Below are 14,540 nucleotides of genomic sequence, written 5' to 3'. Positions count from 1 at the left end.
AAACATTTCATAAATTGGTCCTAGTTGGTATTTGTCTTATCCAAGACATCACAACTTTCCACATTTGATGAATGTTATAAACCTTCTTAATACTTGTCACTCATTGTCACAATCTTAACTCTAAGACTTGTCTTGGAACGAAGTATGATTGACTTCTTGATTTAACCATTTCTTCAATTCTTGATTCCTCTTCTTAGACATACAATTATACTAAGACTCACTTAGAGGATTAATTGAGATATGGTTCTTAATCATTAAGACTTATCATAAAGCATAAAAGGTACTCTCCCTTCTTCTTAGAATGGAGAAACTTTTATCTTTCTGCCTACTTGATTCTTCTTATTCGTTCTGCTATTGATTTAAACCTTTTGAATCAATTCAGAATTACACTTAATCTTATAAGTATAATCATATTTACTAAGCCTTTAGTAAATCATGACGAATATCTTTGTTACTCTTATGGTGGACTTTGATCAACACACAACTTTGTGTACTCGATCTCCTAGTCCTTCACTTGACACTTTGTCAACGAATTAGTCTAATTTCCAAATATGAAATTTCTCAATCATCGTGCAACCAAGTTGCATGATTCCAAGTTTCTGTCCAATTGAAACTTGGGCGATGAGAAACTCTCCGTATTCGGTAAATTCTCGACTTTCCATAAATAACATAATAAGAACCAAATCCATTATAGAAACATTTTAACATCAATTTTTCATACACGCCATTACAAGGATAAATAAATAAAATTTAAAATCAAAATTTATTTTATTGCGGATAATTTGTCCTTACAATGCAATTCATTGAAAAAATATGTTAATACATCTTTCTTAGTAATCTAATTCTAACTCTAAGTAGTAGCTCAAGAATCTAATATTCTAGAAATGCAATCGAAATCCATTCTTTCACGGTTAGATTCTGCTCACTTCTTCCCTTAACCTTCTTTTCTTTTCTTCGATCCTACAAAATATCAATTGTAATCTTATCACATTATGTATTAAGAATCTAGAATAGAATCTTAAAAGAGTTAGTTAATGGATTTTACCTATATTAGAGCCATACGTTTCGACTCTCCCATCTCTTAGATCTCTTAGGTAAATGGGGCAGCTTCGTCTCCAATGCCCTTTTTCTTGGCAATAAAAGCAAATTGACTCTTTTGGAACATGACATGGAACTACTTCAGACATTGCCTTTCTCTTATGATCAAACTTTTCGATCATAACATGTCTTTCATTGCCATTGTCTATATTCATAGAGATCTTGAAGGCATATTCACCAATCAACTTTGTTTTTCTATTGCGCCAAACCATTGCTGATTCAGCAGCAATAAGCATATAGGTGAGATCTATAAGGGTCACGTCGCGGTTCATCATATAGTACTCTCTTACGAACTCACTATATGAGTTAGGAAGTGACTGAAGAACCCAATCAACAACCATCTCCTCACAGACAACAGATCCCAACATTCTTAACTCATCAATGTGTGACTTTATCCCTAGGACGTGTGCACACATCGACTTTCGTTCTTTATGTTTACTTGCCAAAAGGGCTTGAGTGATCTTGAACTTTTCAAGCCTTTGAATTTGTGGGTTAGGGAGAATCATTGGAGGAGGTGGAGGAAGTGAAGCATGATTTATTGTTCCTCGATCGAATCGTGGAATATCATCTTCATGTGGAAAGCTTGTTCCACGGGATTTGGGAAGACCATAGTTGTCAAACTTTGACATCTACAAAACGGGAGAAAACGAATTCAAGTTAGTTAATTGACTGAGTCCTTAGTAAATCACCCAAATGAGATACTAAGTCTAGGACCCAACACAATATTCTACAACTCGGGAGAGGGATGCCGTAACCCAAATTGCAGAACATTTGAAGGTAAGTGAATGACGATTCACTAATTTCCACCATGAAAAACGAAAAAGAAATTTAAGTTTTAAATCTATGAAAACTCCTAGATCCTTTGAGATTCATTAAACATTTCAATGGCATGTTTAAATCTCGATATGCCCCTCTTGTTTGTGACTGGGATGCCGAGGATCACAAAGCGGGTATGAATAACCATGCAAACTTACACGGTGCCCTCACATGTTACATTCACCTATTCGATGTGCCGGTAAACCACACACGCTCCACCGAACTATGACAAACATTGATTCACCCTTTGTTACCTTTGCTTAGAGCCATTTAGTGTGTCGGTAAACCACACACGCTCCACTAACGTCTTCGCTAGGGCACAAAGTGTAATTTCATGGAATTGCATCAATTCACTTTTGCCTAAGTAACTAAGAATGAGAATTTTATGAAAACATTTACTTACTTTTATATTTCATTATACTTATAATGGAATGTTTTGTCCTATTCTACCCGTTCGGCTAATGACCATCCACTAGTCTAGAGTGCGGTGGGTAAGAGTGGATACCCATTCAATCGCCATTTTATAGGAAATTTCCTTAAACACCCCTTATAGACCAGCTTCGTGAATGAGGCCTACTAACGGTAAGACGGACTTTTACTCATACGTATATATAATGTTATACTTTTAATGTTATATATAGTATAGGGTGTATTTTACACTTTTAAAATACTAGGAGATCAAATTTAACAATTATACTTTTAATTCAATTAAATTGTAAACTTAAACTTTTATGGATTTATTAAACCTCTTTTAATTATACACCTTAATTAATTAATAAAACCATAAGGGTGTGATTTGAATCTTTTCAAAACAATACTAGGGTTTTAGAATTTAACATTCCTAAATTAAACTTTTAATCAACTTTTAAATTCCAAAACTTGAGGGCAAGTTTTGAAACATTTCAAAACATTAGGGTTTAGAATTTAAATATACATCAAAATTAAACAATTAATCAAAATTTAAATTCCAAAACTTGAGGGCAAGTTTTGAAACCTTTTTCAAAACATTAGGGTTTTAATTATTTAAATTTCAAAACAACAAAACCTTTGGGTTCAAATTTAAACTATAAAACCTAAAGGGGAAAATATGAAACTTTTCATAACATAAGGATAAAATAACAAATAATCTAAATTAACAATTAATCACATAATTATCCATATTTGATTTATTTAATGATTTCTTGCAAAACAATTTATCAATTTAGTCAAAATAATTAATCAATTATCACATAAGGAAACAATTATCTTATTAATTGATAAATATCTTCAATTAGATCAAGAATATAGTCAAATATATCATAAAATCGGATTTATATTGATCTAATATGATAAGGTAACTATCTCAAAGCAAAAACAGCAAGAAATCCCGAGATATACTCCATCTGACGAGTTGACTCGTCGAGTCAAGCTTGGACTCGTCGAGTCTGCATGGACTCGGCGAGTTCAGCTATGGACTCGGTGAGTCCAGCCTCCAGAACACCAAAAATCGAATTTTTTTGAACATGTAATGCATCAATACAATAGAAACCAAGCTAGGATCTGATACCACTGATGGGTTTTGATCCTAAGAACATCCTATGTGCTCATACAAACCCTAATGCTTGGATCTAGGTTTCTCTATTGTACATGCAAGTTATCCAAGACTATAAACCCTAATTCTAGCATTCAAATAATCATATTAACATGAGAATAGGTTTATAATGTTACCTTGATTGTTATGTAGCAATAACAATCCCAAATCTCCTTGTATTGACTTTGGAAGGCTTAGAGTCACAAGTGTCACTCCTCTAATGGTTCACAAACACCATAAGCAAGAGGATGAAGAGGAGAGAGGATGGAGGCTACCAAAACTCGTGTGAAACCTTATCAAGAAGCTTAGCCACGTTTTTGGTCCTTAAGGGATCTATATATAGTGAGACAATTAGGGTTATCTAACTAGGAAACCTTAATTTGGATGCTTAAGCCCTAAGCAACCCATGGAGCCCTTTCCTTAAAGCCTTGGACGATTTCATATGGGCTTCCCCCATAGAATTCTTTCACCTTATAATATAAGGCAATCCATGGCCCAAATTGCAATTATCTTATAATTACAATTCCAGTCCCTTAAGTTTAATTAATCTCTTTTAGTCACAAAACTAATTACCAATTAATTATTGACTAGTATTAATTAAACAATATGATTTCTCCTTTAATATATTATTCCCATAATATATTAATAAATCATATTTAATCATTTCTCTCCATAATTCATCCTATCAAGTTGCTTTGGTGAAGGCAACCCAAAAGGACCATGCACCATCGGGTCAAGTACATACCAAAATAGTTATGGACTTAGACACTAATCCAACAGTAGTAACATAAATGTGCTCCAATCTCGATAAGTAAGGTTTCCACATTCAATTCAGATTCTAACATTGTATTAGAAGGGAATTAGGTATCTCACCCATAGAGATATAAAGCGGGCAATAAACCTATCCTTAGAATTGACTTCTTTACTAAGTCTCTAGTTAACCCCTTCGCCAAGTGATCAGCTAAGTATTATTGAGATCGAACAAACTCAACATAAATGATTCCATGAGTAATGTGCTCATGTACGATGTTGTTCCTAACACTTAAATGCATCAACTTTCCATTATACACTTGACTATATGCTTTTGCTAAGGTGGCAACATTATCACAATGTATAAAAATAGGTGATATAGGCTTTGGCCACAAAAGAATTTTATAGATCAAATTCCTTAACGATTCTGTAGCTTTTAAGCAGATGCAGGGGCTACAAATTGTGATTCCAAAATTGAATTTATGATGCATGTTTGTTTCTTAGAAGCCGATGAAATAGCACCTTCACTAAGAAGAAATAACCAACCACTTATATAAGAGTGGTCCAAAACATTAGTGATCCAACTAACATCTAAATATCCTTCAATAATCAAAAGAAACCCTACATAAGTCAAACAAAAACCCATGCTTTTCTTAAGATACTTCAACACTCTCCTTACTGCTTGCCAGTGATGAGTACTAGGATTTCTAGTAAACCTACTTCACTTTCCTACGTCAAACACAATACCAGGTCTTGTGCTTGTAACACCCAGAATCTTGAGGAGAAATTGTAAGGAATGAATCCCATTTTGAGGATTGGACACGGCGTGTTAGAGGAACCAACACTATGTGTCTAGTTAAGGAAAAGCGTGGTTCTCATTAAGGTCAACACGGTGTGTTAGTATCTAAACACGACGTGTTGGAAGCTAGGAAGGAAACCCTAATTTTTAGGATGTTGCACCTTATATAATCTCTTTAAGCCCCAAGGTCTGGTCTCCTTACCAAACTCCATTGACACTAAAACCCTAAAATCAATCCCTAAGTCTCTTGGTGGTGTTCTTGAGCTAGTAAAAAGTTCTTGGTGCTCATTTTTGGCCTTTGTGAAGGAAGAGGAGATCTTGAAGTTACCTTGCTTGGTGGATTGGCTTTAGATCCAAAATCATCATCTTGTGGGGAATCTTTCTATGGTATCAAGTTTGCATCTTGTATTGTATATGTTTAGATCTCTTCATAGTTAGTTTGTTGTGTATTTGGTTCCTTTTTGAGTTAATTGATAAGTTAGGTCGTTTAAGGGCTTGTTCTATCAAATCTAAGTTTGTTTTGGTACCCTTGAGCATAAAGGTGCAAGCTTTATGAGTGTTTTGGGGTCATGCATGAATTAAGTCAATTATTAAGTCCTTTTTAATCTTAAGAGCTTCATTTAGACATGCATAAATGTAAAGTTGGCAACTTTACGTGGTTTTTCAGCTCAAGGAAGTTAGATCTATGTTTTAGGGCTATGTCTTTACGGATTAAGTGCTTATTGGTTAAACCCTTGCACTATTAAGCTTTATGGATTTGGTTTGAACCTCTTTGGGTAGTCCCAATGGATAAAGTTGGAAACTTTATCCTTCTTGACCATGTTTCGAACTAGATCTGAGCTTTGGGGCTCATGGAATCGAAGAAAACACCTTATTGTATTAAGTTGTTGAATCTCAGGCAAACATGACATGTTGGCTGGGGATTTCCCGATTATCTAGATGAGGGAGGAACATGGAGTGTCCAAGGGGCAACACGGCGTGTTTGGTCATCATGGGCTGTTGACTTTGATTTTGACCAGAAGTTTGATCAAGGTTGACCATGGGTTATGCTAGGCTATGTTTGGGCCTTTTGGATTGTATGTTGGGCGTTAGGGTAAAGCCCATGTAAGGGCTTTGGTCCCAATTTAGAAAATTGGGCCAAGTATGGGCCTTGAGTGACTATTTGGTTTTCGGCCTTTTAGATTTTGAGTTTAGGCCTTAGTCTTGGGCCAAACTAGGTGAGGGGTAAAATAGTCTTTTTACCCCAAGAATGGATTGTCGGAATTATGGTTATGGATTAAGACCCAAGTGTTGATCGGGTGTTGTTTTGATCTTAATAGTTCGGGGATCTATCTGCTACCAGCCAGGGATTTTCTATGCGTTTAGGCAGTGCGAGGTGAGTCTCCTCACTGGGTTTAGCAGGTCAAAGGCACCAATGTCGGCCCATGGTTTATTTATTAGGATGCTAGATGTTTTTTCGACTCTTGCATGTGTTATATGATAGTATGCTTACCGAGCAAGGCCCAATGCTAGGCGGGGCCTGATAAGGATATCGTATGCTAGTTATCAGTATGTGTATTTATGCTTACCGGGTGAGGCCCGATGTTGGGCATGGATCGATGACTGTATGAGATGCTATATTCTTTTTGATTATTGCATGTGCTAGTAAACTTATATGTTTATAAGATTAAATGGTTATATGATTATGTGTGTATTGCGCGGGGCCCAATGTCAAGCGGGGCTTGGTGATTGACATATCTGTAATCCGAGCGAGGCTCAATGTTGGTCGGGGCCCGAGGCCGAGTGGGACTCAAGACTGGGCTAGGGTGAGTTTTCTTCACTGTACTTATGGGTCGAAGGCACCAATGTCGGCCCTTGGATTGATATCCTATTGTGCCTGTTATGTTATAGTGATATGTTAGGTCAGTATCCTGTTAGATAGGATGATGTTATGCTTTGTGATCTGTAAGATTTTTTTATTTTTTTTCTAGTTAGTTAATAGTATGGTTATCTGAATTATGTGCACATGTTTGATTGTTGGTTGAGGCTTCACTATTTTGGGTGTAAGCCAACAGGTCGGGGCATTCCAACCCGATGGTTGAGGGCCTAGGGTATTCCATCCCAAGGATGATTGGACCCATAGTATGTTGGCATTCCAACCCGATGGTTGAGGGGCCTGAGGTATTCCAACCTGATGGTTGATTGGACCAATAGTATGTTGGCATTTCAACCCGATGGTTGAGGGGCCTGAGGTATTCCAACCCGATGGTTGATTAGACCCATAGTATGTTGTTGTTGTATATGTGTTATTTGTTTTGTTGGTATTTTAGGGGAACTCACTAAGCTTTGGGCTTATAGTTTTGGATTATATTCCAGGTACCTCAGATGATCGTGGGAAGGCAATTAATCGTGCACCTCCTCATGTTGTGTTTTGTGATTTTGGGAAAATCTCTGATGTTTAAACCGTTTTGAAAACTACAATCTGAACAATTATGGTTTTGGGAGTGATTGAAAAAGTTTAAATTTTTATAAATTTTTACGGATGCTACATATACATCACCTATGTTATAGTAGAAATATAAAAAAAAAAAACATGGATGCTTTGGCAATTATCTACCAATGTTTTTTAAGTGCTCCAAACGCTCGTTCGATATCTTTTCTCGCTTTTCTTGTACTCCCTTATATATGGACCTCTAAGGGTCATCCGAACATGACAAACTTTTAACGAAAACAAAATGTTTAGGATAAATCCCATCCACAAGATAATACCCAAATTTGTATTCCCTTCCTCGGAGTACAATTGACGAATCTAGGGAAGTACCATCATACACATTGTCAAATATTGGTAAGTTATTGAGAATATTAATATCATTAAGCGAACCAGCACTAACGAAAAACGCACGCCAGATCCACAAATCATGTGAGGCTACAACTTCAAGCATGAACGTAGGATAATGATAATTGCCCTTAGTGTATTATCCATGATATGTATTAGGGCACATACTCCATTTCAAAATGCATGTAATATAAACTTCCTAACATCCCAGGTAAATCATGCACATTTGCATGATGAGCATAAAACTTTTGTATGTCACTAGAAGTAGGACGACGCAAATATCGTGGACCGTACAAAGACATGACAGATCTACAAATTTCGGTTGGACTTTCTCGTTCGCTACGTGCATACATCCTAAAAGTCCTGTCTAGTGAATTAAGGGGTGGCATATCCTAACATACAAAATACAAAAGTATATTTTTGAATCAGATCAAAGTCTAACATGCCTCTTGCGTCTCGGGGTTGTCTTATATACTCATAAATTGAACTCACACCGTCAACAACACGCATAAACAAAACTTTATGCATACATAATTTTCAGTGGAAATAATATCCTTGAAAGAGATCATGATCATCAAAATAATCGTGCATGAGACGTTGGTAGACTACTTCACGTCGTCTTTGGGTATATTTTATATGTTTACGTTGCACATTTTTGGATTTATGGTTGTTAAGATTTTGTTCCAGCCTATTACGTATGGAGAAGACCGACTGTACTATGTTATCAACATATCGTCCGATGAAGACGATGACGACATTTTTTTATAGTAAAGACGCAATTTGTGAGAGAATGGTTGATAGTTTGTATGCGTAAAATGTTGAGAGTGTAGTCTTATATATAGTGGATGATATGGACAAAAGTGGGTGAAATATTGGTGGAAATTTAATGAAAGTTGGTGGAAATTTAAATATTTAGAAGTTGTGGAAATTTAAATTTATAAAAGTTGGTGCCAAAAGTTGGTTGAAATTTAAATGTTATATATTAAATTGTATCAAACGCTTTTTATTAAACAATATAAAACGTTTATCTTATAAAAGTTGGTGGAAAAAGTTGGGCCGTAAACTCTATTTTTTTAAAAGACAAACACTTCATATTTAAATAAAAAATGTTACATTAATTTCAACCATAAAATATGATTAAAAACACGAACTACTTCCTAAATACTAGACTAAACCACGACTTAGTACTATACAAAGAACATAAATTAAAACTGCATCTAATATATAAAAATACTACGGCTTATGTCTGTTGTATTCTTTAGCAAAATCCTTCTTTACATTGTTAAAAATTTGACGATCCTCCTCGGACAAGTTCTCTCCCGGGGTTAATAAATGCTTTAACACACGGTCCCTTTCTTTTATCGCACGGTTACTTACTTTTATCTTTCCCAATTCCAAAAAAGCCTCAAGCTTATTGTCCAACTCTTTGATGTCGCTCCTTATCTCCTCCACTTCAGTCGATGAACTTTGTGCTTCTTTCGACATTCTTTTTGCGTTATCTCGTCTCATAGGATGAGTTGGAACTTCATATGGCCCATAATTGTTGAGGTTAATCCCTCCGATACGCGCATCAGAAGATTGAGTGTGGGCTGACTCCGAAGTTTTGCTTCGTTTGGTCATCCCCACGTAATGATCAGGACTTTTTAGATCTAGCCATTTTCGATTACCCTTCACAAGTCCCCAAAACAACTCATTGGCAAAAGCTCTTCCGACTTTTGCCTTGTAGATCATTCAACCTTTAGCCATGACATCCACCTCAGTTGCACCGCTGGGGGTGGGGTGGGGGGTTATTGTGTTCATTTAGATGTTGTTGAATTCCATAGCGGCTCGGTTGGCGGTCCTCCACTGCGAGCAAAGTGAATTGGGGTTGCGGTACTTCTTTTTCATCCAGTGACAAAAGTTATGTCAAAATTTTGCTTTGAAAGTTGTGGAGTCTTGTTCGTTGTCATGGATCGCGTCCCCCGACACATCTAGCCACGATTAACCTAGTGCCCTCTCTTCATCATCCGTCCACCCTCTACATTAAGCCCTTCATTTTCCTTTTTTTGTGCTCATGATTCGACTCTAGGCTCTTGAAATTATTGTTGAATGTGATCTTCAACAACACCTTCATCGGAACAATCGGTTGACTCGTTGAGTAGGCGGCATGGTTGGGATTGAAAGTTAGTTTGCGGTTGATGTTAAGAAAAGAATTAAGTTTCTTTAACCATTTCAAACGGATCAAGATCCACATTCATACGAGGTGTTGGTTGATATTGGTTGTGGTAAAATCTCATTTGTTGAGAAGAGAACGGATTAAGTGGAAACATTTGTGGATCCATTATAGGAAAGTAGTAGCTAGTAGGAGAGTTAATTGGTTGATTAAATGATGGTCGATAACATGGTGGTAATGGATGGTTTGGGGATGGAAGGTTTGGTGATTGAGTGTTTGGAGGTGGAAGGTTTACTGATAGATGGTTTGAATCTTTCTTTTTTTGGTTATTGGGGTTTTCTTTTTTTGAGATGGAGACATTTTTCCTTGGTGAATTGAGAGAGTTTGTGAGAGAGATATGATATTTTATGTGTAAATTGTTGAGAGTGTGGTTTAATTTATTGTAGTTGAATGGTAGTTGAACATATATTTTTGTTAAAAACATTTTTTTTAAAATGAAAGTTGGTAAATAAGTTGTTGAAATTAAATTAAACAATAAATTCAATAATTGAATTGAGTCAAGAAGGAAGCAATCCGGTCAAACACACTTCACCCAATCAAAATCGTCCAAGGTCTTCTCTCTCTTCTCACCAAACTACTGGCACATCTCCGGTAGCGACCTCCTAGCGAGAGCCAGGGGCGGTGTTCTAGCATGGTTGGCGAGTTCCATAAAGAGTGTCACTCCACTTACCCAAACTAATGGGAGTAGTAACACTCTTAACACATTGTCACGTCAGATTTTTTAGTGTCATCTCATTTTTGACCATTAAGCACCTAATCTTAGCATTTGGTAGGGAGTCGTAAGACTCCTAACACTTTTTTTTTTCTAATTTAATTTAATTACTTAATTTTAATATACGAACATTTTTTGTGCACAAATATTAAACACATTTTATTTTTTTGAACCACAAACAATTAATATAGTATAAATTATATTTTTTTTAAAACACAAACATTTTATATTAAATTAAAAAAAGTTACAATAAATTAAAACTTAAAATATCTAAAAACATGATTTAATAATTCAAGCCACAATAAACATGACTTAACACCGACAGACATGACTTAATATATAAAAAAAAACACACTTCATAACTAAAACACACTTCATAAAAAAAGCACACTAAAGCAACAGGTCTTCATCCGAATACTGGCCTTCCAATTCGTCTTCGGGTGGCATATTTAGATCAAGGTTGTCCATCGTCCAAAGATGATTGATCATATGGCGGCGAAGATCGTTATGGATTACTACACTGTGAATTATCCTCATTATTTGTAGCCATTCTTGACCGCCATATTCTAGTTGTTGTGTCTCTGGGATGACTTCATTCTCATCGTACACACGTATCGTGTTTCCTTCATGTTCTAGTATCACATTATGCAATACGGTACACGTATACATCACCACTGTCAGAGTAGAAATATCACACAAACATGGATGCTTTGGCAATTATCTGTCAACACTTTTTAAGTGCTCCAAATGCTCGTTCGATATCTTTTCTCGCTATTTCTTGGACTCTCTTAAATCTTGACCTCTGAGGGTCATCCGGACATGACAAAATTTTAACAAAAACAGAAAGTTTAGGATAGATCACATCCACAAGACAGTACCCAAATTTGTATTGCGTTCCTCGGACTACAAATGACGAATATGGGGTAATGTTGTCACACGCCTTGTTAAATATTGGTGAGTTATTGAAAATATTAATATCATTAAGCGAACTGGCACTACCAAAAAAGGCATGTCAAATCCACAAATCTTGTGAGACTAAAGCTTCAAGCACGACCGCAGGATAATGATAATTACCCTTAGTGTATTGTCCATGATATGCGTTAGGACACATACTCCATTTCAAATGCATGCAATCTAAACTTTCTAACATCCCAGGTAAACCATGAACATTCGCATGATGACCATACAACTCTTCTATGTCACCAAAAGTAGGACAATGAAAATATTGTGGACCGTACAAAGAGATGACAAATCTACAAAATTCGGTAAGACTTTCTCATGTGCAAACAACCAATAACTCTCGTATAGTGCATCAGGCGGTGGTATATGCTAACATAGAAAATACAACAATATATTTTTGAATTGGATCAAAGCCTAATGTACCACTTGCGTCTGGGCGTTGCCTCATATACTTAGACAATGGACTCACACCATTAACAATACGCAAAAACAAATCTTTATGCCTCTGGAATCATCAGTGGAAATAATATCCTTGAAAGATATCATACTCATCAAAATAATCATGCATGAGACATTGATGGGCTACTTCACGTTGTCTTTGGATATATTTTCTTCGTTTTCGTTGCGCACTGCTGGATTCCTGGTTGTTAAGATTTTGTTCTAGCCTATTACGTATTGATAAGACTGAGTGTACTACGCTACTAAAAAACATCGCCCGATGAAGACGAAGACGAAGACGAGGACGACATTGTTTTTTATAGGAAATACACAATTTGTGAGAGAATGATTGATAGTATGTATGTATAAAATGTTGAGAGTGTGGTCTTATATATAATGAATGATATAGACAAAAGTGGGTGAAATATTGGTGTAAAATTTAATGAAAGTTGGTGGAAATTTAAATTTATAAAATTTGGTAGGAAAAGTTGGTGGAAATTTAAATATATAAAAGTTAGTGGGAAAAGTTGATGGAAATTTAAATGTTGGTGAGAAAAATTGGAGGAAATTGAAATGTTATAAATTAGATTGTATAAAACTTTTATTTTTTATTTATAAAAGTTAGTCCATAAACTCTATTTGACAAACACTTAATATTTAAATAAAAAATGTTACATTAATTTCAAACATAAAATACGATTAAAATTTTATAACACTAACTACTTCCTAAATACTAGAATAAAACACGACTTAATACTAGACGAAAAACATAAATAAAAACTGCATCTAATATATAAAAATATTACGACTTATCTCTGTTATATTCTTTAGCAAGATCCTTTTTGCATTGTTACAAATCTGACGATCCTCCTCGGACAAGTTCTCTCCCGGGGTTAATAAAAGCTTTAGCGCACGATTCCTTTCTTTTATCTTTCCCAATTCCAAAAAACCTTCAAGCTTATTGTTCAACCCTTTGATGTCGCTCCTTATCTCTTTCACTTCAGTCAATGAACTTTGTGCTCTTTTCAGCCTTGTTTTTGCTTTGTCTCGTCCTATAGGACGAGTTGGAACTACATATGGCTCATAATTATCGAGGTTAATCCCTCTGATACATGCATCAGAAAATTGACTGTGGGTTGACTCCGAAGTTTTGTTTCGTTTTGATATCACCACGTAATGAGCAGGACTTTTCAGATCTAGCCATTTTTTATTACCTTCACTGTTTGATTAGATGCCTAAACTCATAACTATAATTGGTATGTACTTGAATTGATAGTAGCAATGTCCTTTTGGGTTGCCTTCAAACCTGGCAATTAAATAGGATAACTGTTGGAGAGAGAAGAATGATTTATTAATTTATTACTTGGTTTGGTCCCTGTGGTTTTCAAAAATATCAAGTTTAGTCCCTAATTTACAAAAATCTCACGGATGGTCCCTGTGGTTTCAAAACTTTTAATATTTAGTCCTTCCGTCTAACACCATCAGCTTTCTACTGTTAAGTGAGGGGCATTTTCGTCATTTTAATACACAGGGACCATTTATGAGGTTTTCCCAATTTAAATAAAAAAGAAAAAATATATATAATTATTTAATTAAAGGGCCCCACCCTCTCTCTCTCTCTCAACTTCATTTTCTTTTCTTCTTCATCTCTCTAAAAAAAACATTCAAGAAACACTTGATTGGTTCCTTTCTACCCCTCACAATTAAAGTCCTAACTTAATTTAGCCTCACTTGCATTTCTCTCTTCTTCAGCTACCGACCAAATAGATTGAACCATTATAGCTGCCTTCAACCCCTTTTCTGCCTAGAAACTGTAAGCACATCAAACCCCCGCTCAATCCACAAAGCTTGAAGAACATAAGCTGTTGCCAAGATTTGAAGAAATCCGACCGACCTCTGTCTGAATTTGTGAAGGCCTGAGAAAATTACTGTGAAGATCAAAGAGAATAACTGTGGATTACTTTTAAAAAATTACTTGAAATTTTGGGGTTTCATATCCACAAATTATGCAGTGTAACTTACGATTTTCTATTGACTAACCGTGACCCAAATGTTTCTTAATTGAAGATCTGGCTTTATGAGATGATACAACAATCTTTCATGGACGATACGATGAAATTGGCAGGACCTTCGGCAATGGTTGAGCCAATCACAAGGGGAGGGAGAGAGACCAATTTGTGGCGACAGGAAAACAGAAAGGCCCAAGTGGAAACGTTTGCCGATCAAGGGGGTGCACCGCTGATGCTCGATCGGATTGAAGAATGAAGAAGAATGGAAGTGACAGTTGTCATTGATTTCTTCTTTGACTTGAGCTGCTCCGGGAGTTCTCAATTGTCTTACTTCTGTCCGAGGATGAAACTCGAAGGGAGG

Source organism: Lactuca sativa, chromosome 8 (assembly GCF_002870075.4).
Source record: "Lactuca sativa cultivar Salinas chromosome 8, Lsat_Salinas_v11, whole genome shotgun sequence".
Lineage (NCBI taxonomy): Eukaryota > Viridiplantae > Streptophyta > Magnoliopsida > Asterales > Asteraceae > Lactuca > Lactuca sativa.
The sequence above is the reverse complement of the archived record's forward strand: the minus strand, read 5'-3'. Positions refer to the sequence as shown.